At 46.3% G+C, this 27,357-nt stretch overlaps 1 protein-coding gene across 1 annotated transcript in view; it reads left to right on the plus strand.

Moving 5' to 3' along the window:
* The window catches only part of sema3d (sema domain, immunoglobulin domain (Ig), short basic domain, secreted, (semaphorin) 3D), a 372,874-nt gene that overhangs the window by 145,436 nt on the left and 200,081 nt on the right, over positions 1-27,357 (plus strand). Inside the window, exon 4 of the mRNA XM_038811982.1 lies at positions 5,147-5,307. The gene's annotated coding sequence lies outside the window, so the exon portion shown is untranslated. The remainder of the gene's footprint in view (positions 1-5,146; positions 5,308-27,357) is intronic.

The following is a 27,357-nucleotide window of genomic DNA, read 5'->3' on the forward strand; positions in this document are numbered from 1 at the left end:
CAGAAGTTAAACAGCTCTGATTGGGTCAACCGATAACCTCCTGACTGATGATATTATTCAGCATTGATAAATTAACCATAAAATAACAGCTGAGCAAATGATCATTTCAGAAAATGATAGAAACAGTGAGAAGGAAAAGTCCATTGTTGGTCTGAGTTATATTTAGAAGCTCAGTTTGTGTATGACGTGTTTTCAGATAGTTAATCAGGCACAGCTGGAAAGCCATCCTTTTCAAATTCTTCACACAAGTGGAAATGTTTGTCTCAGATTTTCATAAACTCCTCCACAGTAACTCCACTGTCTGTCATCTCAAATCTTCACTGTCGCGATTTAATATTTTATAACTGAAGTCTTATTTCCTATTGATTTTGATATTTTTAGAGTTGGCAGCGAGTGTTCGACATTCCTCAGTATTTCCCAGTGTTGCTCGCGCACTGAACAGATTTAATTAACTCCTCGCCTATCATCCATGTCATTGTACAATGAATTATGACCCATTCAAATTTTTTAGTCCATCAGGATTAGAAGGTGAGAAAAATGGAAACTGTGCAGGGAGCAGGAGGGAAACACATATGCGAGGTGGGACAGAAGAGTATAAAAAGTTTGAAGAGGGGATAGAGAGGAGCAGGCAGAAGGAAAGAGTGATGAAGTGAGAACATCAAACCAGTTGGATAAGGAGATTGAGGCATCAAGGAGTAAATAAGGGGATCAGGGGTTATGGGGAGAAGGCAGAAGAATGGGGATGAGAAAATATCAGCCATGATTGAATGGTGGAACAGGCTCGATGGGCTGAATGGCCATAAGACCTAAGAGCAGAATTAGGCCACTCGGCCCATCGAGTCTGCACGGCCATTCAATCATGGCTGATATTTTTCTCATCCCCATTCTCCTGCCTTTTCCTCATAACCCCTGATCCCCTTATTAATCAAGAACCTATCTATCTCTATCTTAAAGACACTCAGTGATTTGGCCTCCCCAGCCTTCTGCGGCAAAGAGTTCCACAGATTCACCACCCTCTGGCTGAAGAAATTCCTCCACATCTCAGTTTTAATGGATTGTCCCTTTCATCTGAGATGGTGTCCTCTGCTTCTAGTTTTTCCTACAAGTGGAAACACCCTCTCCACGTCCACTCTATCCAGGCCACGCAGCATCCTCTAAATTTCAATAAGATCTCCCCTCATCCTTCTAAACTCTGAGTACAGACTCAGTGTCCTCAACCGTTCCCTCATACAACAAGTTCTTCATTCCAGGGATCATTCTTGTGAACCACCTTTTGACCCTTTCCAAGGCCAGCACATCCTTCCTTAGATACGGGGCCCAAAACTGCTGACAATGCTCCAAATGGGGCATGGCCAGAGCCTATACAGTTTCAGAAGTACATCCCTGGTCTTGTATTCTAGCCCTCTTGACATGAATGCTAATGCTATGAATGTTATGGTCTAAATATCTCAAAAACAGCCGGTCGGGGAAGTGGTAATATAGATGTAAAATACCATTTGGGGTGTTACTGTGTAATGGGTATTAGATTGGGTTTGGTAGCCTTTGAGGGATAACACATCAAGTAGCAGAATGGGAAGCGATTGTAGTTAGTGATGGAGAAATGCAGTAAAATGGGGATGAGGGGTTAAACTCTTTTGCTTTAAGGTGGGGTTGAAGCTACAATTCTGCTCAATGCTGGGCTGAGCTCAGGGTGCAAATATGATTTAAATGTCTGTTTGTGGGTGGCAGGGGCAAACTCCACTTACTCATGAGAAAGAGTGACGTTTGTGGGCTGAAATTCAAGACCAAATTCTGCTCCCGGGTTGGGTGCGCAGAGTCGGGAGAATTCCCGACTTCGGAGAAACTTCCCCGAATATTTGGATTTTTATTCTGGGTGATCAATGGAGGCCCGTTGTTTTTGCAAAGTGTTGGGGCAGTCAGAGGGGCTGCTGCGTACTGGGGCGGACTGCGTAAAATACCCACTGGCGTTACTCCAGGGTTTGGCTCAATTGTAATAAAGAGGGTAGAAAAACATCCCCCTCCCATCGACGCTCACACCCCCTCGTCCCTCGACAATCCCCCCTCCCATTATCCCTCACCCCTCGACAATCCCCCCTCCCATCATCCCTCACCCCTCAGCAATCCTCATGTTTCAACCAAGTTAGTCGTGTTTCCCACTCCCACTTCATGATTCCCCCATACCCTCCATGCCAACCTATGGTCCTCTACCTGCCCCCCCATGGCCCCATGCCCTTGATGCCATTTTGTGCCCCATCTATCCACCCCCATAGCTCTTCCCCTATTCCAACTTAGCTGTCAACTCATGCCACCCATGAGTTTCCACCCACCATCCTTTGCCCTTACCACTGTTCATGCCAACTCACTCCCAGTATCCACCATGGGCAGACCTCAGGATCCGTGCTGAGCTGAAATCAAATAAACTTTGAAATATCTATTAAAAAGTGTTTACTCTGGTCATCATTGATAAGAAACTAAAGTGGAAGAAAAATGCTTATCCAACGTAAAAATTATCATGTGTTCCTGCTTATTCTGACCAAGGAAAGGTTAAAGAAAGTGACATTGAATCATAAAAACCCTTTGATAATGTTGAATGATTTGTGTAAAGGAACAGAACGACAACAGTTAAGGGAAACCCAATTGCTCCATTAACTGTTCTGCATTTGTTTTGAGTTCAGTGTTATCCTTGTGTTTACAGATTTGGTGGAGAAGTCAGAAGTCAAAGGTTTGGCTTCACTAAGCTGGCATCCAGGATCCCAACAAGCTAATCAGAATTGATGGGGTGGATAACTCCAGCTTTGTGGTCTCATTGAAGCACAGGGGTTCTTTTGGGATCCAATCTCCGATTCATCAAATTATATTGACATCTTGCAGAGAACGGCAACGGTTTAACACTAGGAAACTAAAGGGAATGTAATCCTGTGGTTTGATTTTGCAATCTGTGTTAAAGTGACCTTTTCTTGGTATTGCTTTATTGCAATAATATTGCAGCAATATTATTATTATTTTAACACAGGGCTGGATTTGCAGCCTCCAATGGGAGGACAAGGAATATTTGTGCTGCTGGCTGATGTGCTAATTTTCCGGCTCTTGTCACTCATTTATCCAGTTTCTCAGAGCAGGATTGGCTGCTAAGGATATTTAATGGACTATTCAGGTCCATTATCAGAGGTGTCAGGGACTGGGCCAGCTGCCTTGAGATGGCCTCCTGCTGGCAGACTCGGGTCCAGCACTCCAGACAGGCTGAGAAGCAGGCCACAGCTGCCCCTGCAAGCTGACCTGTGGAGGAAACCCCCCTTCACACTGTGGCTTGCCTGCTGGGGTGATAGTTTAAAAAGTTAGATAGAGAGTGCCTCAAGATAGGCATCCCTTCTCTCTCTCTCCTATACCTGAACTACAAGCTTAATGTTCTTCTGGGTTGGGAGGATGTCCTTCCATTGGCTCGCCAGCTTCAAGCGCTCTCCCACTGTCCTCAACTGGTCGGCGTGCCCATCATTAGCTCCAGCAACTTATTGGCCAAGTTGGGGCAAGTCTCAGCCAGGTGATTGTTTCACAGACATTGCAGGGTTGTGACTCCCATTTCACCCCACCACTGGGCTCCTGCCCAAGAGGGAAAATCCTGCCCACAATAAACTTAAGGAAAGGATTCAAAGAATTCTCGGCATATTCAATGAAACCGGGAGATTGGTATTTTTTTTATATTGACCTGGCCATGTTATCAGATTGTAAAATGTGAGCAATATTTAATATTTATACCTTACACTGCACTGGGGAAATGGATTGAATAGCAAAATGCTATCATTGGTTTCTCAGTTGAACTTAACTCTTACAGTGTCGGCTGTGTTCCATCACAACTTAAACATTAAATAAATATTCCAATTGAAGTTGCCTTTGTTCTGTGGATATCGCTCTCCTGTGAGATATACACAATCTACCCGAATGGGGACAGAGTCCCGTAGCGTGAGATTAGACAGGTGTTTCCTGCCCAGAAACAGCCCGCTATCTAACGCCCATCCGGGTGGATTGGGGGCCTTAGCAGGGAACTGCCCAAAGAGGCCGCACTTTGCCCCGTTTTGTGCACTGAGGAGGTCCGCTTGCTGGATGGGCTGTCTCACTCTAACGTGCAGATTTGCCAGAAAGTGATGCCGCCCACAATGCGTGGGATTCCCATCGTGACGTCTCGCGAGCTTGCGTTAGATCTCGCGAGATGTGGCGAGCCGGGCAAATCCCAGCGGTAGGATCTCCCAGCATCTACTGGTCGTATAGCTCCGCGCCGCAATTTTCAGGTGTGACCAGTAGATCCCGCCCATCGATTTTTCCTTTGAGTTTGTGAACAGGCCGGAGGTGAGGAATACAACCACTTCCTGAAATCTCCTTCAATATAACTATCTAGGAATTAGAATCAACTGACGGCAAACGCAGATTGGTTGATTGTGTTCTGGTGAAGCTGTAAAATCATGGAATGGAATTTGGAGATTGCACAGATTTGTACAACAAAATGAAAGTTACAGACGCATTGAGTAAATTGTCAAATTCTCAGTGAAAGGTGAGAATTCCAGGTGTGCTGATGGTTCCGGTGATATTTATTTGGTTTTAGGAGACTTAGTGAAATTTGATTTTGTGTGGTGCACGTTTCGGATTTAGGTTTGGAATGATTATAGAAGCAGCAGCAAGAAGAAGCCACAGGCTAAACGTACGTTGGAAAAATGTTACTGTTCAAACGTTCAACTAGAATTTTCAACATTTTAATTTCAAAAAATGTACAGCAAAATATTCAAAAGTTACTGGATGGAAAAGTCAGAGCAAATATGCAATCTTTCTTCAAGGCAAACACTTCGGAGCGGAAATTGTTTCCATTCGATTATTCTCATGCAGGTGTTGAGAATACCCAGTGACTGTACCCCACAGGCTTTTCCCAACTGTAAAGGCAGTTGCACGTCTCAATTTCAGATTGTAACAGTTGTCAGACTCGCTGGATAAAGACACATTTTAAGTCTGTCAAGATTTGCAAATATGGGGCATTTTGGAAATGGAATATACACAGACTTGAGAACTGTGAACATACTGTGCTACTGTGCATGTAAAAGAAACAAAGGAGGGACGTAAAAACATTAAAAATAACATAAAGATTGTTGTTCTTCTCCCACAGACTTGCTGGTGTCCAACAGCTGCATTCCATTCCGAGGGTCTGCAGAGGGTTTGGATTTCCAGACCCTGCTGCTTGATGAGGAGAGAGGGAAACTATTACTGGGAGCCAAGGATCACATCTTCCTACTTAACTTGGATGATCTGAACAAAAATATCAGGAAGGTCAGAGAATATCTCCCACCATCACTTGGTTTAAATGCCAGAAGACAAATTCACTTCTATTTCTCTAACGTGCAAATAAATGTTAATTTCCTTGGATTAAGTTCAAAATTTCAGTTTTTCAAAGAGCTCACATCCAATATGACCTGCAGGATGTCACAAACGATGGTGCTTTGTGGACCTTTCTTTCGGCAGCTCATACCTGTTTGTGCGCAAAGCATTTCCTGTCTTAAAACTAGTTTTACGTTGGGATGCAAACTTACACAATGATATATTGTGCCCTGAACCATTTTTGCATGTGGATTTCTCCAGTTTCTAAGGAGGAATTAATTAACATCCAATGAGACAATTAAGACTTGTTTGAATGATTAAGGTGATGAAGGTGACTCAGATGTCAGCTGTGACTCAGTCGCGAGCGCATTTGCCTCAAAACAAATGGGTTTGGGTTCAAGTCCCAACACAAAGACTTGAGCACAGAATCCAGCTGACACTTCAGTGCAGAGCTACAGAATGCTGCATTGTTAGAGATGCAGCTTTGAGATGAATTGTCAAACCGGAGGTCCTCTCTGCTCTATCTGTGATGTTACCTTAGGAGGAAAGGGGGAACAGGTTTGGTCTGTATCTATTAGGAGTTTAGAACATTGAGAGGTGATTTTATTGACACATATAGGCTGTGATTGTACAGCCTCAATGCGCTCGACGCGGTATTGCGGTATAGTAGCACAGTGGTTAGCACTGTTGCTTCAGAGCTCCAGGGTCCCAAGTTCGATTCCCGGCTTGGGTCACTGCTTGTGTGGAGTCTGCATGTTCTCCCCGGGTCTGTGTGGGCGTCCTCCGGGTGCTTCGGTTTCCTTCCACAGTCCAAAGATGTGCAGGTCAGGTTGATTGGTCATGGTAAATTGCCCTTAGCGTCCAAAAATGATTAGGTGGGGTTACTAAGTTACGAGGATAGGGTGGAGGTATGGACTTGGGTAGGGTGCTCTTTCAAAGGGCCAGTGCAGACTAGCTGGGCCGAATGGCCTCCTTCTGCATTGTCAATTCTCTGATTCTATGAAATCTCACGAGAAGCCTCTCACAAAACGTATGACACTTCGGGTCATTTGTATCTTGTCCTCAATAGGTGGGATATACAGATTTCCATATTTAAATGCACAGTTAGCTTCACTTAAATATGTTCAGCCCAGAGTGCCCCCCAGCCCCGGGATCATATGCCATGGCGCCGATTTGCACTGGCTTCCACAAGCGTTGACCAGATTTAACGGCACTTTGGGAGGTCTCCCAGGCAATCGGAGACCCCCGGGTGGTAGGGCTTTGGGCAGGGTAGTACCATGGCACCTCCAATGCCACCTGGGCACCTTGGCAGTGCCACCCTGGCACTGCTAGGCTGACAGGGGTACGGTTTGTCCTGCCCAAGTGTATCACCTCACACTTATCCAGGTTGAATTCCATTTGCCACTGATCAGCCCATCTGACCATCCCGTCTATATCCTCCTGTAATCGGAGGCTCTCCTCCTCACTATTTACCACCCCACCAATTTTCACATCAGCCACAAACTTACTGATCAGCCTCCTACATTCTTTTCCAAATAATTTATATAACACACAAACAGCAAGGGCCCCAACACTGATCCCTGCGGAACCCCACTGGATACAGGTTTCCAGTCAGAAAAACACCCCTCACCCATCACCCTCTGCTTCCTGCCACTCAGCTAATTCCGGATCCAATTTTCCAAATTTCTTTGGATCCCACAGGTTTTTACCATCATTATTAGTCTCCCAAGTGGGACCTTATCAAAAGTCTTGTTGCAGTCAAAGTCGACTATGTCAAAAATTGCCCTCATCTACACACCTGGTCACCTCTTTGGAAAATTCAATCAAGTTGGTCAGACATGACCTCCCCCCTAACAAAACCATGTTGACTGTTCTGGATTAATCCCTGCCTCTCCAAATGCAGATTAATTCTGACTCTCAGAATTGGCCCCAATAGTTTCCCCACCACTGAGGTTAGACTGACTGGCCTGTAGTTTCCTGGTTTATCCCTTCCTCCCTTCTTGAATAATGGACCCACATTGACTATCCTCCAGTCCCCCGGCACCTCTCCTGTGGCCAGAGAGGAATTGAAAATTATTGCCAGCACCCCAGCTAGTTCCTCCCTTGCCTCACTCAACAGCCTGGGTTACATTTCAATCGGGCTCTGGAGACCATGACTGACCACTGTCTCTCTGTTTATGTTAGTTAATTGATTGCATCTTTTCCATTTCCTTCACTATCTTTGCTTCTACCAATATTTTGTCAAGTTCTTCCTCCTTAGTAAACACTTATAAAAATAACTCATTGAGTATTCTAGCCTTGCCCTGTGCCCCTCAGCATACACCACCCTCTATATCCCAAACAGTACTCGCTCCATCTCTTACTATCGTTTAAAATCATTACAGTGCAGAAGGAGGCTAGTTGGTCTATTGAATCTGCACGTACCCTTCAAAAGACCACCCTGCCTAGGTTCAATCCCCTGAATTATTCCTGCAACCCTTCCTGAGGGGCAATTTAGCATGGCCAATCCACCTAACCTGCCACGTCTTTGGGCTGTGAGAGGAAACCGGTGCATCTGTTTGAAACCCACACAGACACGGGGAGAATGTGCGAACTCCACACAAGGAGTCAACAGAGGGTGGAATTGGGCCTGGGTCCCTGGATCTGTGAGGCTGCAGTGCTAACCATTGTGCCACCGTGCAGATTTGTGGGTTCCCTTTTATGCTAACTGACATTTTAATCTCATATAAGTCTTATTTTCCTCTTCACCTCTCTTCTCAAACTTTTGTATTTAACTTGGTTTTCACTTGAAGAATTCCCCTGATATGTATCATATACTCTCCTTTTTCATTTGATCTCCCTTACCTTTCAAGGAGCCCTGTTTATGGCTTTCTTCCCTTTTGCTCTTGTTGGAATGTACCGAGCCTGTCCTCAAGGTATTTCTCCCTTGAAGATCACCTATTTTTCTGTTACAGTTTTCCTGTCAGTTCCTGGTTCCATTTTACCCTGGCAAGATCCCTTCTCACCACATTGGAATTAACCCTGTACACACAGCTGCCACTGTTCGTCGGTGGTGGAGGGTTTGAATGTTTGTGGGGAGGGGTAGCAATCAAGCAGGGCTGCTTTGTCCTGGGTGGTGTTGAGCCTCTTGAGTGTTGTTGGAGCTGCGCTCATCCAGGCAAGTGGAGAGGATTCCATCACACTCCTGACTTGTGCCTTGTAGATGGTGGACAGGCGTGCGGGGCGGGGCGGGGGGGGGGGGGGGGGGGTTCAGGAGGTGAGTTACTAGGATTCCTAGCCTTTGACCTGCCTGCTAGCCACAGTATTAATATGGCTAGTCCAATTCAATTTCTGGTCAATGGTAACTCCCAGGATGTTGATTATTGAATAACCCTCAGGAACAGTCATCGGGAACAGCTATTTTGAATACATCTTGCTTGTGATAATGTTCTTTTGTCATTTTGCTATCCTTAACTTTTATGTGGATGACTATGACCTTGTGCAGATAAAATAACTGTGTGAAAACTGAAATAATGATTGGTGCAATACAACGTCAGAATCTGACCCCAGTTTCCATTCATTGTTGGGTGAAATTCTAATTGTTTACATTTGAATTTTATGAGAGCTTGTACCCTGTCCGTAAGGGGAATTTAATTCAGCATGGACACTGAAAGCTGATGTTCAGAGATTAATCTCAAATTCCTGTTGTCCCGATTATTGTAAATAGCTGGTTTCTCAGTCGATCATTCAAAGTGAATCAGCTTGCTCTGATGAAAGATAAGAACTGATGTGGCTAGTTTAACAAACGACTTAACTTGTTCTTTATGGGTTAATATTTTCTTGAAACCTTTCTGGAATTAAGTTTCACCAAAGATTTTTAAAATTGAGGTTCACATGCATTTCTGTTTGCACAGTTATGATAGATCAAACCAAGCGGGCTTTTGTTTCACAATCAGATCAAATGAAGAAGTTTTCTTTGCAAGTTAGAATGCTACCATTGATAACAATGCAACAACTTCAAAACTGGCTGAATATAATGGCACTATGAGGAAATCTGTCGATATGAAAGTAGTAAGAAACTGATTGAAATACGATACACTAATGAGTAGTCCATCCAGTAGAACATGCAAGCAAAAAATGACAATTCCTCCGACCGAGACTATTGAGGTAGCTTGTATCATTTACAGTTTGAAGTTAGTTTCTATATCCCATGTAATGTTTGTTGTCAATTTGATGGGGGCAATTTGTTTTTGGGGATAATTTGTCTTGAAACAGTGATGTATAATTGATAGAAATCTGACACTTTATAACCCTTTGTATTTTATTACAAAGCTCCTAATAGGGAGGATTGAATGTTCTGGGAAAATCTGTCTTCTGTTACAATATCAATGATAACTGGAATCTTTGTACTATCGTCATGATTTAGTAGGTGAGGAACTTTAATCTCGAAAGGTAAAAGTTTAGACCCAGTCTCAGTCCCATAATCATTTTGTGAATCACAAACTTGAGAAGTATTATCTTAACTAAAGTTTTAATAAACTTTCAAAACATGTAGCCATGATGTGGAGATGCCGGCGTTGGACTGGGGTGAGCACAGTAAGAAGTCTTACAACACCAGGTTAAAGTCCAACAGGTTTGTTTCAAACACTAGCTTTCGGATTCACCTGAGGAAGGAGCAGTGCTCCGAAAGCTAGTGTTTGAAACAAACATGTTGGACTTTAACCTGGTGTTGTAAGACTTCTTACAAAACTTGTCGGTAAACGTATTCCCAATTTTGCTATTACTTTTAAAATCATTTGTTTATTTTTGAATCCCAATGACTCTCCAAGTTGTACATTTAACTATGGAAAGTAGACTGATCAGCTGCTAACAACTTTTGTATCTCTTTGAATAAGCAATTGAATTAGTTAAATTGTAAATATCAGCAGTTAGCATAGAAGAATGATAGAGTTTCTGTAACAATTAAATGCCAGCAACCCTGGTGATTTCGAATTCCTGGCTGGTACCTTTAATACCTGGGGTGGAGGGAAACAACAATAAAATCACCGATGTATGGATCTGCAGCCTTCACTGGGCAACACATTCATTAACCCTGCTCCAGCTGACCACCACCACATAAGGTGCATGTCAGAGAAGCTCTGGGAATTCCAGGGCAGCTCTGAAGAGTCAGGGACACAGAATTTTGTGTCTCCGCCCCTTTACCTTGAGTGTCATGTCCTGGGAATACTTCTCCCCTGAGCATGAGCCAGAAAAATTGACCCAATATTCTGGGGCAGCCAAACACAACTCAACATCTTTGAGGCCCTTAGACTGGCTGGCGCCTCAACTGCTGCTTTGATTATCGGGCTGCCTATCTTGACCCTGTATTTCATGTCCATTCTGCTGTCGCTCCTGGATATTAATGCTGTGCCGTACTTCTGAAGAGTGCAGATTGGAGGTTTGAAGGATGATCATTGAAAACACTGGAAAACAAAATTGTGACTAATTTATTGACCAGCCATTGACATAATCAAATGGAATGAGAGGAGAATAGTCCTCCATTCCATTCTTGTATTCATCCACCAAATCACTGGGAAGTCCAGTATTTATTGCCCATCCCAAATGAATGGTTAGCCAGACTGAGGGCAGCTCAGAATCAGCCACATCGCTGTGGCTCTGGAGTTATAAATAGGTTAGAGTGGGTAAGGGTGGCAGATTTCCTTCCTTAAAGAACCAGATGGGTTTTCTGGCAATACTGTCATCTCATGTTAACTATTACTGATCCGAACATTTTATCCCATTTGTTCCTCCCTCCATCACTGAGAGCCAGAAATGAGCAATCACCAGGCTTGCTGACAGTTCACTGCCTTTTGGATCCAGATTGTTCCAGATTTTAGTTAATTAATTGAATTGAAATTCCACAGCTGAGGTGGGATTTGTACCCATGTCTCTAGATCATTAGGCCAAGCCTTGGGATTACTAGTCTAGTGATATAACTACCAAGCTAATGCACCCTCTGTTGGAGCTGACCTTGCTGTCAGATGCAGGGTAAGAGAGACAAATGCTACTTTAGTGAACTGTCAACAAGTAGGTTCAGGAAACACATGGAAAATTCAGAGCAGCAATCTGCCATGGAATGCACTGTAGATATCAATAAGTGGCAATTGCAAAAATAAAATAAACAAAATTATTTTAGGTGCTTACCTTCAATGTATAACTCTGTAAATAAATACTTATAAAAGTGTTACTGAAAAAGAGACATTAAACCATATGACCATAAGAACAGGAGTAGACCATTCAGCCCCTCGAGCCTGCTCCACCATTCAATAGGATTATGGCTTATCTGACATTCCTCACGTTCACTTTCCTGCCCTTTCCCCATCACCCTTGATTCCCTGACTGATCACAAATCTATCTGCCTCAGCCTTAAATATACAAAGGACTCTGCCCCACAGCTCTCTATAGCAAGGAGTTTCAGCAAGACTTCCCGACTCTCTACTCCAACCCCCTTGAAATAAAGGTCGACATTCCATGAGCCTTCCTGATTACCTGCTGCCCCTGTGTGCTAGCTTGCGTTTCGTGCACAAGTACCCAGGTTCCTTGGTGTTGCACCTTTCTGCAGTTTTTCTTCATTTAAATAATACTCTGTTCTTTAGATCTCTCTTCCAAAATGAACTTTTTGCCCACTGATTTAACCTATCAATATCTCTATGCAAAATGCTTGTATTCCTCTCGTAACTTGCCTTTCCACCTTTTTTTGTGTTGTCTGCAAACTACAGTATATTCGCTTCTTCCTCCAAGTCATTAATACATATTGAATACAGCTGTGGTCCCAGCACTGGTCCCCGTGGAACCTCATTGGCTACAGGGTTCCATCCCCGTGGAACCCCAATGGCTACAGGGTGCCATCCTCGTGGAACCTCATTGTCTACAGGGTGCCATCCCCGTGGAACCCCATTGGCTACAGGGTGCCATCCCCGTGGAACCTCATTGGCTACAGGGTGCCATCCCCGTGGAACCCCAATGGCTACAGGGTGCCATCCCCGTGGAACCTCATTGGCTACAGGGTGCCATCCCCGTGGAACCCCATTGGCTACAGGGTGCCATCCCCGTGGAACCCCATTGGCTACAGGGTGCCATCCCTGTGGAACCCCATTGGTTACAGGGTGCCATTCCCGTGGAACCCCATTGGCTACAGGGTGCCATTCCCGTGGAACCCCATTGGCTACAGGTTGCCATCCCTGTGGAACCCCATTGGTTACAGGTTGCCAACCTGAAAAAGAGCCCCTCATCCCCACTCACTGTTTCCTGTCCATTAGCCAATTCTTTATCCATGCCAATATACTACCTCCAACACCATGGGCTCTTATCTTATGACTTAATCTGTTGTGAGGTACCTTGCAGAAAGCCTTCTGGAAGTCCAAATACAACACATCTACCGGTTCCCCTCTATCCACTCTAGTTGAGACTTCCTCGAACAAATTGGTCAGACACGCTTTCCCATTCATGAAACCACGCTGACTCTGCTCGATTAGATTAGGGGCTGGGATTCTCCCCTATCCGGCGGGGTGGGGGGTCCCAGCGTGTTGGAGTGGCGTGAAACCACTTTGGCGTCCGCCGGCTGGTGTGAACGGCCTTTGGCGCCACGCCAGCCGGGGCCGAAAGGACTTCGCCGGCCGGCGTAAGTCCGCGTATGCGCCGGAGCATCAGCGGCTGCTGACGTCATACCGGCGCATGCACAGGGGAGGGGGTCTCTTCCGCCTCCCCCATGGTGAAGACCATGGCGAAGGCGGAAGAAAAAGAGTGCCTCCACACCAAAGTCCCACCCGCCGATCAGTGGGCCCCGATCGCGGGCCAGGCCACCGTGGGGGCACCCCCCGGGTCAGATCGCCCCGCGCCCCCCCCCCAGGACCCCGGCGCCCGCCCGCGCCACCAATCCCACCGGTAAGAGAGGTGGTTTAATCCACGCCGGCGGGAGAGGCTAGTCAGCGGCGGGACTTCGGCCCATCGTGGGCCGGAGAATCGCTGCGGGGGGCTCGCCGACCAGCGCGGCGCGATTCCTGCCCCCACCGAATCTCGGGGGGTGGAAAATTCGTGACACGGCGGGGGCGGGATTGACGCCGGCCCCGGTTGATTCTCCAACCCGGCGGGGGTCAGAGAATCCTGGCCCTCATTTTCCAAATGTCCTGCTATTACTTCCTTAATAATTGATTCCAACATTTTTCCAACAATAGATGTTCGGCAAATCGGCCTACAGTTTCCCACATTTTGCTTCCCTCCCTTTTTGAATAGAGGTGTCACATGGCAGTTTTCCAATACTCTGGTACTTTACAAGTTTTTGGAAAATTATAACCAGTGCAACCACTATCTCTGTCGCTACGTCTTTTAGGATCCTAGGATGCAACCCATCGGGGCCAGGGACCTATCTGCCTTTAGCCCCATTAGTTTGTCTAATATTACTTCTCTAGTGATGGTGATGGTATTTAATTACTTCCCTGTATTCCTTAGCATTAAAGGGATGCTCAAAGTATCTTCCACCATAAAGACTGGTGGAAAATATCTGTTTAACTCCTCTGCCATTTCCTTGTACCCCAGAACTAACCCCTAGATTTATTTTCTAAAGGGCTTATGATCACTTTGACCTCACTCATCTTTGTTATATATTTAAAAAACCTCTTATTGTCAGTTTTAATTTTCCTCGATAGTTTGGCCTCGTAGTTTATTTTCTCTCTCGTATTTACCTTTTAAGTCCTCCTTTTCTGGATTCTCAATTTAACCCAGACTTCGGGGCTATCACTGACTTTTGCATTCTTATATTTCCAACTGAATACTCTCCAAAACTTGCTGGGCTAGCCATGGTTGGTTTATTCCCCTCCCCCCACCAGCTGAGAGCCTGTAAACCTTTGTTCTAAAGCTACAATTAAACTTCACCCAGTCAAAAGAGCAACTTTTAGTTAATTGTTAAATTAAAAAGCAAACTACAGATTGGAATTAGCTCTTAAATTTAAGTATTCTTTGAAACTTACCCCTTGAGTTTCTCCGTTTTGCCAAACTCCAGCTACACTCAGGTGCAACAAGGCATCACTGAGTGCAGATATGTTGTTGAAGCTTTTTGCCTTGCACTCATCAGAACAGTTTGCATGAGTACCAATAAGAAAGGAAGTGACAATTTAAACTGTGAGAAGAGAGTGCTGATTAGTTGGCAAGTGGACTCTGATTGGTGCAGCTGGAAAATGCACCATGGAACAATTAACTGCCAAGACATTGCTATGAAGAATGAATCAGGGAATGGCTGTCCCCTTGGGACAATCAGTTGACCTGCCTGGTATGAATTTGGTGAAAAAGAAACTTTAGCAGTTAACTGTTCCTGAGTGAATTCTCAATGGCAATGCCTGGACAAATCAGAGCCCACTTGTTAACCAGTTAGGATTCTCGTCTTATGCACTATCGATTTTAACATTCTACTCTTCCAATTAAAGCATAACTGGTTAATCTGCAGTGTTGTGTTAGTTGTGAGTTTACCAATCATTTTTAGTACATCTTACCAAAATCGAATATTTTTTTAATTCTTCACTGAGGAGCTAGAAATCCATTATAGTTCTGAAACACCTGAATCCCAGTGAAACACTGCTTGTGGGTTGGGCATACCTTGGTATGGGGGCATGAGGCACTAAGGAGGGTGGGTGGAGGGGCATTCCTTGACTTGCAAGGTATGAGGGATCATAGGGGTGGGTTGAGGGCATGAGGTGGAATAGATAGAGCATGGGGAATGTGTGGGTGTGAGGGAGTGAGAGTGCAGAGGGCTGGAGGGCCTTTCTATTTTAATTATAACTGAGACAGAGCCCGTACACCAAGGCAGGCTTTTTAACAGCCCTCATTCTGCAGCCAGCAAGTCCCTGTGGCTGCCGCAAAACAGTTTCCCAGGTCTCTGGTCTAACAGCTCACATCCTCATCCACCTTACATCAATGAGAATCCCTTTCTTGTCTATGCTTTCTCCTGGAGTAGGTGTGCTGAGTTGGGCATTCACCAACTCCCTACCTGCCTCGAACATGAAAATCCAGCCCTACATCTCTGCTGGTAGGCAGGGAGTACCTAAATCATGATGCATAAACATTCCAACAATGTGAGAGTGGATAGATTGGCCAGCTGGTCTGACATATCTGACATTTTCATGTTCATTGACTACTTAGAAAAACCAGGTTAGAAGCAATGTGCAGCTCTCAATAGTATGTTATTGCGAAAGCATATTACTGACACCTAATGTCAGGGAATCAGCACTGCAGTTGGTGCCTTGTGTTTTTTCTAGACCTGACTCAAAGCCAAGATGTTGCTGTAAAGTCAGTTTGATTTTCTGTTGATCAACCCACCTTAAATTGTCCAAGCTCTGCTTGGCCATTGTGAGAACATCAGCAACGTGCGTCTAACATCAGCATTCACCAGGCCCAATATTCTCTCCGCCTTCCTGTTAACAAAGACAATTCTTTGACCGAGGAAAACCCAGCCGGCATAATAAGATTAGGCAGCTCACTGCTTCCTCCAGATTAAATCAGATGGGAAAATCTGAATTGAGATTGCAGGAGATGATCAAGACAGGACATTAAGATTTTCACTGAGAAACATTTGCATCTCTATTTGTGCGAATGAGTTGGGGTTCAGCCAAGATTCCTGCAGAGTGTAAACAGGCCTTGCAGTGTTTCCAAACACTTTCCTGGTGCCAGCATCAGTTCACCTTGGACTATGCGGGTGGGAAGCACAATAATTTAAACTGTGTCTCTTATGTTTTCTCTCCCTCTTTCACTTGGTTACCTGACCCCACTGTACATCATCCATAGTCCAGAGGGTGAAATGGTCTAACCTTTTGATATATCTACAATGTTGTCCCCGTGTCTGCGTGGGTCTCCTCCGGGTGCTCCAGTTTCCTCCCACAGTCGAAAGACGTGCAGGTTAGGTGGATTGGCCATGGTAAATTGCCCTTAGTGTCCAAAAAGGTTAGGTGGGGTTCCTGGGTTACGGGGATAGGTTGGAGTGTGGGCTTAAGTAGGGTGCTCTTTGCAAGAGCCGGTGCATACTCGATGGGCCGAATGGCCTCCTTCTGCACTGTAAATTCTGTCATTCTATGGGCGGGATTCTCCAGCCCCCCACCCGCATGTTTCTCAACTGGCGAAGGGGAGTGTCATTCACGTGGTGGGATATTCTGATCCCGGTGCTGTCAATGAGAATTCTCATTAAAGCCACCCCACACCGCCGGGAAACCCACAGTTGGGGGTGGGGGGGGGGGGGGGGGCTGCACTACCAGCAGGGCCAGAGGATTCCACTGTCCGCACAACCAATAAAGTAATAAGAACATAAGAACATAAGAACTAGGAGCAGGAGTAGGCCATCTGGCCCCTCGAGCCTGCTCCGCCATTCAATGAGATCATGGCTGATCTTTTGTGGACTCAGCTCCACTTTCCGGCCCGAACACCATAACCCTTAATCCCTTTATTCTTCAAAAAACTATCTATCTTTACCTTAAAAACATTTAATGAAGGAGCCTCAACTGCTTCACTGGGCAGGGAATTCCATAGATTCACAGCCCTTTGGGTGAAGAAGTTCCTCCTAAACTCAGTCCTAAATCTACGTCCCCTTATTTTGAGGCTATGCCCCCTAGTTCTGCTTTCACCCACCTGTGGAAACAACCTGCCCACATCAATCCTATCTATTCCCTTCATAATTTTATATGTTTCTATAAGATCCCCCCGCATCCTTCTAAATTCCAACGATTACAGTCCCAGTCTACTCAACCTCTCCTCATAATCCAACCCCTTCACCTCTGGGATTCACCTAGTGAATCTCCTCTGCACACCTCCAGTGCCAGTATGTCCTTTCTCAAGTAAGGAGACCAAAACTGAACACAATACTCCAGGTGTGGCCTCACTAACACCTTACACAATTGCAGCATAACCTCCCTAGTCTTAAACTCCATCCCTCTAGCAATGAAGGACAAAATTCCATTTGCCTTCTTAATCACCTGTTGCACCTGTAAACCAACATTCTGTGACTCATGCACTAGCACACCCAGGTCTCTCTGCACAGCAGCATGCTTTAATATTTTATCATTTAAATAATAATCCCGTTTGCTGTTATTCCTACCAAAATGGATAACCTCACATTTGTCAACATTGTATTCCATCTGCCAGACCCTAGCCCATTCACTTAACCTATCCAAATCCCTCTGCAGACTTCCAGTATCCTCTGCACTTTTCGCTTTACCACTCATCTTAGTGTCATCTGCAAACTTGGACACATTGCCCTTGGTCCCCAACTCCAAATCATCTATGTAAATTGTGAACAATTGTGGTCCCAACACGGATCACTGAGGGACACCACTAGCTACTGATTGCCAACCAGAGAAACACCCATTAATTCCCACTCTTTGCTTTCTATTAATTAACCAATCCTCTATCCATGCTACTACTTTACCCTTAATGCAATGCATCTTTATCTTATGCAGCAACCTTTTGTGTGGCACCTTGTCAAAGGCTTTCTGGAAATCCAGATATACCACATCCATTGGCTCCCACGTTATCTACTGCACTGGTAATGTCCTCAAAAAATTCCACTAAATTAGTTAGGCACGACCTGCCCTTTATGAACCCATGCTGCGTCTGCCCAATGGGACAATTGCTATCCAGATGCCTCGCTATTTCTTCCTTGATGATAGATTCCAGCATCTTCCCTACTACTGAAGTTAAGCTCAGGGGCCTATAATTACCGCTCTCTGCCTACCTCCTTTTTAAAACAGTGGTGTCACGTTTGCTAATTTCCAATCCACCGGGACCACCCCAGAGTCTAGTGAATTTTGGTAAATTACCACTAGTGCATTTGCAATTTCCCTAGCCATCTCTTTTATCACTCTGGGATGCATTCCATCAGGGCCAGGAGACTTGTCCACCTTAAGCCCCATTAGCTCACCCATCACTACCTCCTTAGTGATAACAATCCTCTCAAGGTCCTCACCTGTCATAGCCTCATTTCTATCAGTCGCTGGCATGTTATTTGTGTCTTCCACTGTGAAGACTGACCCAAAAAACCTGTTCAGTTCCTCAGCCATTTCCTCATCTCCCATTATTAAAACTCCCTTCTCATCCTCTAAAGGACCAATATTTACCTTAGCCACACTTTTTTGTTTTATATATTTGTAGAAACTTTTACTGTCTGTTTTTATATTCTGAGCAAGTTTACTCTCATAATCTATCTTACTCTTCTTTATAGCTTTTTAGTAGCTTATATATAATCATCTGGTTGATTGTGGTCCCTTTGGGAATGGACATCCACCATCCTTACCTGGTCTGGCCTAAATGTGACCTTGTCCAGTGATGTCTACATCCCATAATAAATGCAGAAATAAACAGGAATGGGTTCCTTGTCCCCAGCCGAATATGACGTTTTTATTGTTTAAAAAAAGATGTAGAAAAGGTGCAAAGTCAATTTATAAGGAACATACCAGAACTGGGAAGGCTAAAGCAATTGGGGATTTTATTTAGGAAATAGATTAATGAGAGATGACCTGTTTAAGATTATGATTTGATGGAGAAGATATTTACGCTTGTGGGGTAGTTCAAAACTAAATGGGCGAAATTCTCCCAAAACGGGAGAAATCGTAAAACTGCCGTAAAACCCAGGCGGGTTTTACGGCAGCGCGCCCCTTCCCGACGGGGGACCGATTCTGGTCCCCCGTCGGGGCTAGCAGCCCGACGTCGGAGGCTCCGACAAGTCGGGTTTAACGAAAATCGTTAAACCCGCTTGCCGGAATTAGCGCCGGCTGACGCGTCATATGACGTCAGCCGCGCATGCGCAGGTGGGAAGACTCCACCCGCGCATGCGCGGGTGACGTCATCGCGTTTTTGCGCGAAACCCGCGCATGCGCGGGCCGGGTTGCCCCTCAGCCGCCCCGCGTATTGATACTGCGGGGCGGCGGAAGGACAAATAGTGCGCGGGCATCGGGCCCGCTGCCCGCGATCGGTGCCCACCGATCGCGGGCCCATGGCACCCTTGGCACGGCCGTGGTACTGCCGTGCCAATCGGTGCCATGGTTATTAATAGCGAGTTTGTCACAACGTTTTTACGAACGGCAGGACCAGGTGTGTTTGCCGTTCGTAAAAAGGTCGTAAAGGGCTGGGACTTCGGCCCTTCTAACAGCTGAGAATCGCTGCCGGCCGTAAAAAAACGGCGGCAGCGATTCTTGTCGGGATTTCGGCGGGGGCGGGGGGGGGGGGGGAGAATAGCGGGAGGGCGTCAAAAAAGTCGGGAAGGCCCTCCCGCTATTCTTCCACCCGTCGTGGGGGGCGGAGAATTTCGCCCAAAATATATAAAACTAAATTTATATTCATCAGCCCTGTAAGGAATTCTAGACAAAGTTCTTTTGCCAGAGTAATGAGAACATGGGACTCGCTACACATAATAGAAGGAAAAAGGAATAAAGGGACATACCAATCCGGTTAGATGAAGTGATCGGAGGAAACTCGTGTGGAGCATAAACACAGCACAGACCAGTTTGATCAAATTAGGGCGGAATTCTCCGCTCCCGGGAAAAATCGGGAGGGCCGTCGTGAACTCGGCCGAGTTTCACGATGACCTCGGAGGCCGCTCCTCGCCCCCTATTCTCCCCTCCCGGCAGGGCGAGGAGCGGCGCTCCGTTAATCTCGGCCGCAGGGGCGTCGCGCCAAGAATGACGCGGCCGACGCGCCTAATAACATCAGCTGCGCATGCGCAGGTTGGCCGGCTCCAACCTGCGCATGCGCGGCTGACGTCATGACGCTGACGGCACGAACCCGCGCATGCGCGGTGGCCGTCTTTCCTCTCAGCCGCCCCGCAAGATGTGGCGGCTTGATCTTGCGGGGCTGCGGAGGGGAAATGGTGCACCCGATTTGGACGCTGGCCCGACGATCGGTGGGCACCAATCGCGGGCCTGTCCCCTCCCGAGCACAGTCGTGGTGCTCTTTCCTTTCTAGGCCACCTACAAGCCCCAAACAGGCTTCTCACTTCCGTTTCACGACGGCAGTGACTAGGTGTGTTTGCCGCTGGCGTGAAACGGCCGCAAACGGCAGGCCGCTCGGCCCATCCGGGCCGGAGAATCGACATTCACCGTGAAAAACGGCGAGCGGCGTTTCTTCCGAGCAGGGGGGGAGAATCGCGGGGGGGGCGCCAGCGGGGCGTGAATTTTGTCGGGGCGCCCTCCCGCGATTCTCCCACGCGGCGTGGGGAGCGGAGAATCGCGCCCCATGTTTATGTGCTGTATATTCTGAATAATTAATGCACAGGGAAATCCCATTTTAATATCAGCCAGACGTGTGACCTGAACTTGGGCCCCCCACCTGTGGATCATTTGTATCTTTTTGACGCTGCCAGCTCACGGGGAACTGTAAACCATGTGAAGATATAGGCAGCAATGACCGGCAAACATTAACAAACACTAAAGCTATGATTGCTGTAAAGCAAGAACAAAATGATTTATTTTGCTCCCTTTATCTTAATCTATATTTCTACTTTGAGTTCAACGTTGTAAATGATTAAGTAACTGGGATGAACAGAATAGTGGCAGCGTAGCAGCGATTGAATGTTGCCTTGTGTTGTCTGCGCAGTATTTAAACTGTCTCAGGTTTTCCTTGGCCGTTCGCCCACTCACTCGACTGACTTCCAAAGCTCTCCAGGATGAGGAAGCCACACATAGCGCAGGATTCATCGTAGCCTTCTGCTCCCTCACAATGTCTGGCTGGCCTGTTCAACAGGGCAAAGGAGGCCAAACTAATCTCCTACTGAAGCAGCAGACATTTACAATTGGAGACTGCAAGCTGGTGTGTAACTTCTCCCCAGTACTAATGCAAAGATAAATTATTTGCAAAAAGGGAGAAAATCTGAAGCAATTTTCACGAGACTTCTGTGAAAGGTTGTGCAAGCTTTAAATCTCAGATCCAGAAAGTACAATGATCCGCTGTAATTAATTCTCGTTATCATTTTTGACTATCAGGAGCCATGCATTTCATTTCTGTTGCACTCTCATAGATTAATTACAGTTCCTCCAGGCAAGTGCAGTTTCACACAGGATTCAACAGAGTCTCTTGGTATTTTGAATGTTTTTTTTGATGGCGCTCCTTAACTTTAATGTGTGCTATTCCTATTTCAGCCTGCGCGGTATATACTCCAGCTCTTAGACGAGGGCAACAAACTACAGCCTTTCCTACAACCTTTATGCATGAGACTTTTTTATTAATTCACTGAACATCTTGTGATGATATGCGTAAAGCAATTCTGTACATAATGTTATACACGACCTAAGTGGCAATGTAAACGACCACGTTATCCTGTGGCTGGGGAGTTGGGAGTAGATTGTGTTGAAGGACAGATGTATTTTGCAGTAGCTCTATAATAGTTAGTTAGTGTTAGTAATTTGTTATTTTATTTATTCCAGTTATCATTATCACATAGTTGTTTCATAATAAATTATTTAAACTACGGTAGATGTTCTATAGTGCATCATTCATATCGGCCAGTCTACAGAACATGACACATCTCATTGTACTAAGTCAACTGACATGTCTTTGCTCCATCTACCAGCTCGTCCTGAAGTCAGTTCTGATCTCCTCCAGACTTAACCATGTTTGTTTTATTTTTGTGTCACCTACAAATGTGGTTATACACCTTAAATTGAAATTTGCCAGTGTCTCAACAATGTGTAAGGGCCAGCACCATTTACACACATCCAGTTACAAACACAATCATCTGGCAGCTACAAGAACAGGCCAAAGGCTGAGGAATCTGCGGCAATTCATCTCCTGATGACCCAAAGCATTTCCACAATCTACAAGGCTTAAGTCAGGAGTGTAATTGAATACTCCCCACTTGCCTGGATGAATGCTGCTCCAACAACACTCTTGAAGCTGAACACCATCCAGGACAAAGCAGACTGCTTGATTGGCACCCATCCACCACCTTAACCATTCACTCCCTCCATCACTGATGGACAGTGGCAGCAGTATGCACCATTTACAGCAGTGTTTTTCAAACTTTTTTGTCTGGGACCCATTTTTACCAACCGGCCATCTTTCAGGACCCACGCTGGGTGACCTTTGCAATCCACAGTTATGCTTATCTTTAATGTGGCAGCCGAGCCTGCCTCGTCCTCACAATCGCACTTGCTTTGTCATTTAATGCTACATTTCTGCTAAGGACTTCAGCTGAAGATACAAGTTCTCACTTCATCTGTTGAAAAAATTCAAAACGTTTTGTCCTCGACTCACCAATCTTAGTATTCAAATGCCTTTGAAGTTTTGAGGGTTTTAATCTTTCATTTGCCAGTACTTCTCTGCATATAACACACAGAGACTGAGTGCCGACGCCGGAGTGAAACCCGGAGTGTTTCACAACGGCGTCGGAGGCCGCTCCTCACCCCCTATTCTCCCCCCCCCACCAAGGGGGCTAGGAGCGGCGGTTCGTGAATCCCGAGCACCCGGCCTTGACGCTTGCGTCAAAGCGGCGCGCCGGGAATGATGCGGCCGGCAACGCCGAAGTGACGTCAGCCACGCATGCGCAGGTTGGCCGGCTCCAACCCGCGCATGCGCGGTTGCCGCCTTCGCCACCACTGCCCTCACAGGACATGGCGGCTTGATCTTGCGGAGCGGCGGAGGGAGCCAGCCCGACGATTGGTGGGCACCGGTCATGGGCCAGTCGCCTCATGAGCACGCCCGTGGTGCTCGATCCTCTCTCCGCCCCCCACAGGCCCCACACTTTAAAAAAAAAAATTTAGAGTACCCAATTATTTTTTCAATTAAGGGGCAATTTAGCGTAGCCAATCCACCTACCCTGCACATCTTTGGGTTGTGGGGGCGAAACCCACGCAGACACGGGGAGAATGTGCAAACTCCTCACAGGCAGTGACCCAGGGCCGGGATTCGAACCCGGGTCCTCAGCGCCGTAGGCAGCAATGCTAACCACTGTGCCACCGTGCCGCCCTACAGGCCCCACACTTACCGGTCGCGCGCTGTTCATGACAGCAGCGACCAGGTGTGGTTGGTCAGGTTCGTCAGGCCGCTCGGCCCATCCAGGCCGGAGAATCGCCGGTCGCCGTGAAAAACGGTGAGCTGCGATTCTCTGAGCGGCGTGTCGAAAAACGCGACACGCCATTTTTTGGGGGGTGGGAGAATCGCGGGGGGTGCCAGGGCGGCGTGACGTGATTCGCCCGGCCCTCCCACGATTCTCCCACCAGGCGTGGGGAGCGAAGAATCGCGCCCATGGACTTTGCATCCTGACTTACATTGGCACAATTAACAGAGCAATAAATCAAGAAATCATCTTTATACTGCTTTGTCCCCAATTTCAGTTTCTTCTTAATGGATTATTCACCAGCACTGCTGGCAGCTACAATATAGAGGAATCTCTCTCGCACCCAGAGCGCGTGGTGTCAGCGTGACCTGCTGTCTGTTGCCACTTCTGGAGAGAAGACAGCATCGATTTTTAAAAAGAATCTGCTCCTGGGTCAGTATGCTGATGTCAGGCCGAGGGTGGTCTGCCTCGCTGGGCTCCAGGCCTGAAAGCTGATCGCGGCCGTTGGGCGCTTCTTCCTACAATCAGGAATGCCGTGACCAATGGCCCCCAACCCTCCCGACATTAGCCCGCGACCCGCCGGTGGGCCGCGAGCCTGAGTTTGAAAATGACTGATTTACAAGATACACTGCAGCAACTCACCAAGGCTATTTCAACAGCAACTTCCAACCACAGAAACTCGACCAAGGTCAAGGGCAGCAGACAAATGGGAACATCACCAGTTGCAAGTTCTGCAAAAAGCCACACACCATCCTGACATCCACATACCATTCCTTCACTGTCACTGGGTCAATATCCTGGAACTCCATTAGTAACGGTTCTGTGGATGTTGCTACAACACATGGACAGCAGCGGTTCAAGAAGGTAGTTTGCCACAATCTTCTCAAGGGCAATTAGGACTGGACAATAAATGCTGTCCTGGCCAGTGACAACCATGTCCATAAATGACTAAAAAAACAAACTAATTGCTTTCTGCTCCATGTCCTTCAATGCTGCCACATTTTCTTTACGCAGTGTCTGACTTTTATGAACAAATCCTTGATATGCAACATTGTCAAATTTGCATTGAAGATCTATCTCGAGTGTATTTCCTTTATTTCCTTTATCAGTACACTCTTTACCTCCTCAAGGTACTCTGGATTTAATTTATCATACATGACTTGCCTCTTGAGAATCTGCACTAGCTCAGTTTAGCTCACTTGGCTCGTGCGATGCAGAGTGAGGCCCGGGTTCAATTCCCGTACCGGCTGAGGTTATTCATGAAGGCCCTGCCCTCTCAACCTTAACCCTCGCTTGAGTTGTGGCAATCCTCAAAAGGGAAAGCAGTCTATGGTCATCTGGGACTATGGCAACTATGGCGACTTTACAATTACAATTACTAGACATTCTTAATCCCTATGCTTTGAGATGAACATTGACTTATCTCATTATTTATCAAAGCTTACCGTCTCAGGCAGCAGGTGTTGATGTTGGGGGGAGCACTGAGGAGGGGAACTAACCAACCTCTGTGGGCCCCTTTCTTCATGGAGCAGTCAGTGTCTTTGACAAGCGAAAGGCCACAGTCAGGCCATGAGGTGGAGAGAAAAAGCAGCCAGGACTAAGCCAGGGCTTGTGGATGTTATAGAGATCGAGAGCAGCTTGAAGCCAGGCTGGCTGAAGAGCCAGGAAGGGAACTGGAAACTGGGTCAAATCAACCAGCAGTCCTCCTGAATCTGATAAGGCTGATGAGAGAGCAAGCGTGCAGCCAGGAGCTGTTCCAGCTGGTGAGGCACTGCATTGTGGAGCCGAGGCCCTTAATAGGACAGGTATTTGGAGCGTCGGCAGTGAATCTTCTCTGTAAATTGTTTGTTTCTTGAAGTTACACTTTCCCATGAGGGCAGATACCACTTTGATGCCAGTGCAATAAACAAACTTTGTGCAGTCTGCCTGCTTCTACTGCATGTTATGAAATGAATGAAATGAAAATCGCTTATTGTCACGAGTAGGCTTCAAATGAAGTTACTGTAGAAAGCCCCTAGTCGCCACATTCCGGCGCCTGTTTGGGGAGGCTGGTAGGGGAATTGAACCGTGCTGCTGTCCTGCCTTGGTCTGCTTTCAAAGCCAGCGATTTAGCCCTGTGCTAAACCAGCCCCAGTTACACACCGTTCAGAATAAGAATACTGGAAATACTCAACATATCATATAGCTGATGAGATCTTCGGGGTTCCACCCATGTCCTCTCCTGCTCCCCGCTCCCCGCCCCACCCCCCCACGCCCACTTGTGAACAACCCAAAATGCTGGTGACATCAGTGGGACTGGAAGACCCAGCCTCTGGCCAATGGTGCGCTCACTGGAAAATTTCAGGTCAATAACTTTTCATCAAAGTAGTTTTAGCTTTCTTTGTTCTCCTTTTCTGAACAGAAGTGTTGCGTGGTCAATATTTCAGGCAAGTGGCACAACTTTCATGTCCAAAGATATCGGAGACTTTGTGGACAGAATCTCCGCTGTCTCTGGTGATTTGCTGCCTTTTCTGGATGAAATTTCCAGAATGGATATCAGTCAAACTTGACTCATGTTAAGAAGTCTTACAGCACCAGGTTAAAGTCTAACAGGTCTGTTTTGAATCACTAGCTTTTGGAGCGCAGCTCCTTCCTCAGGTTAATCTCCACGTTTTGGTTCATGTTGGTTATGATTCAATAGTTGCCAGACTGACACCTCTTCCAGAGGAATGGCAAAATAGCCTGTGCCGCATGTTCGAGAAAAGAACAAAGTTTTCCCCGTGTCTTCGCTGACTTTGATTCTTCAGCCTATTTGATCAAAAACATGTTGCTTAGTTATTCCACTCACTTGTTGCTTGTGGGACCATGCTGCATTCAAATTAATTTTGGTACTTGATGTGTTGGGTAAGCTGGGTCTGCGAGGACTGTGTTTACTGCAGCAGTGAGAGAGACAGGCTTCCAAAACTTGGAGAAATGCAACTTGATTTTATTGAACTCTTAACTATCATACATACTTTAACTGTGGGTTGACACTATGCTGACTTGACTGGAGACCTGAGGCTAACCTGACCAGACTGTCTTACTACCACATGGTGGATGTTCTAGTTGTTGATCACGGGCTCTGGCTGTCTCAGAGGCTGCATCCCAAGAGAGCGGGAAAACTAGTGTCCTCTGGCTTTATAGTGGTCGTGTTCTGTCTGGTGATTGGCTGCTGTGTTCTGTGTATTCACTGGTCATCCTGTGTGTCAATCACTGCCTGTCTGTGCACCATCATATGCTTGTGTGTATATTATGACAGTACTGTCTACATAATTAAAAGTGTCTGTATTTCAAAAAGTCAGTGAGTTGCTTTAATGTGTCCTCAGGGTTTAATAAGGGGCAACATTAATTCAAGCTGGCCATTTGTTTCACACAGAATCTAACATTTATAAATGTCATCTTAATGGTGCCAAACATTTCCAAATCTGAAAATACTTATTACAATAGCTACATATAGCATTGTGAACATGCTGATGTTATTTTCAGTGGATAAGGGCATAATCTATTATTGTCGAAGGTTTGCCAAACACAATAATCAGATGTGCTGAGTCACAGTAGTTGAAGAAATCAGCTTCACCAAGACTTCATAGTATTTTTACTTTCAGCATGGTGAATGCACTCGTCAGGAACGGCACACAGCAGTGGCCATTGCTACGGTAACTGCTGACGATCCCATCGGTGTTCTTTCCTTTGCACAATGTTCCAAATTTAACGACAAGGGCTCGGCTACATTTCCAAACTCCAAAGCAAACGCTGCTCTCTCTCTCTCTCTCTCTCTCTCTCTCGAGGTTTCAGCGAAATAATGCTGCCATTGCGCCGTCCTATTTTAACTCATTTTTCAGCTTCCTTGCCCCTCATCATTTGCAGCTGTGCTCTGGTTCTCAATCAGCAGGTTGTTATTTGGAAACCATCTTAAAACTGAGAAATCATGGAGGTCCAGACCC

The sequence above is a fragment of the Scyliorhinus canicula genome, chromosome 11 (assembly GCF_902713615.1).
Source record: "Scyliorhinus canicula chromosome 11, sScyCan1.1, whole genome shotgun sequence".
Classification (NCBI taxonomy): Eukaryota; Metazoa; Chordata; class Chondrichthyes; order Carcharhiniformes; family Scyliorhinidae; genus Scyliorhinus; species Scyliorhinus canicula.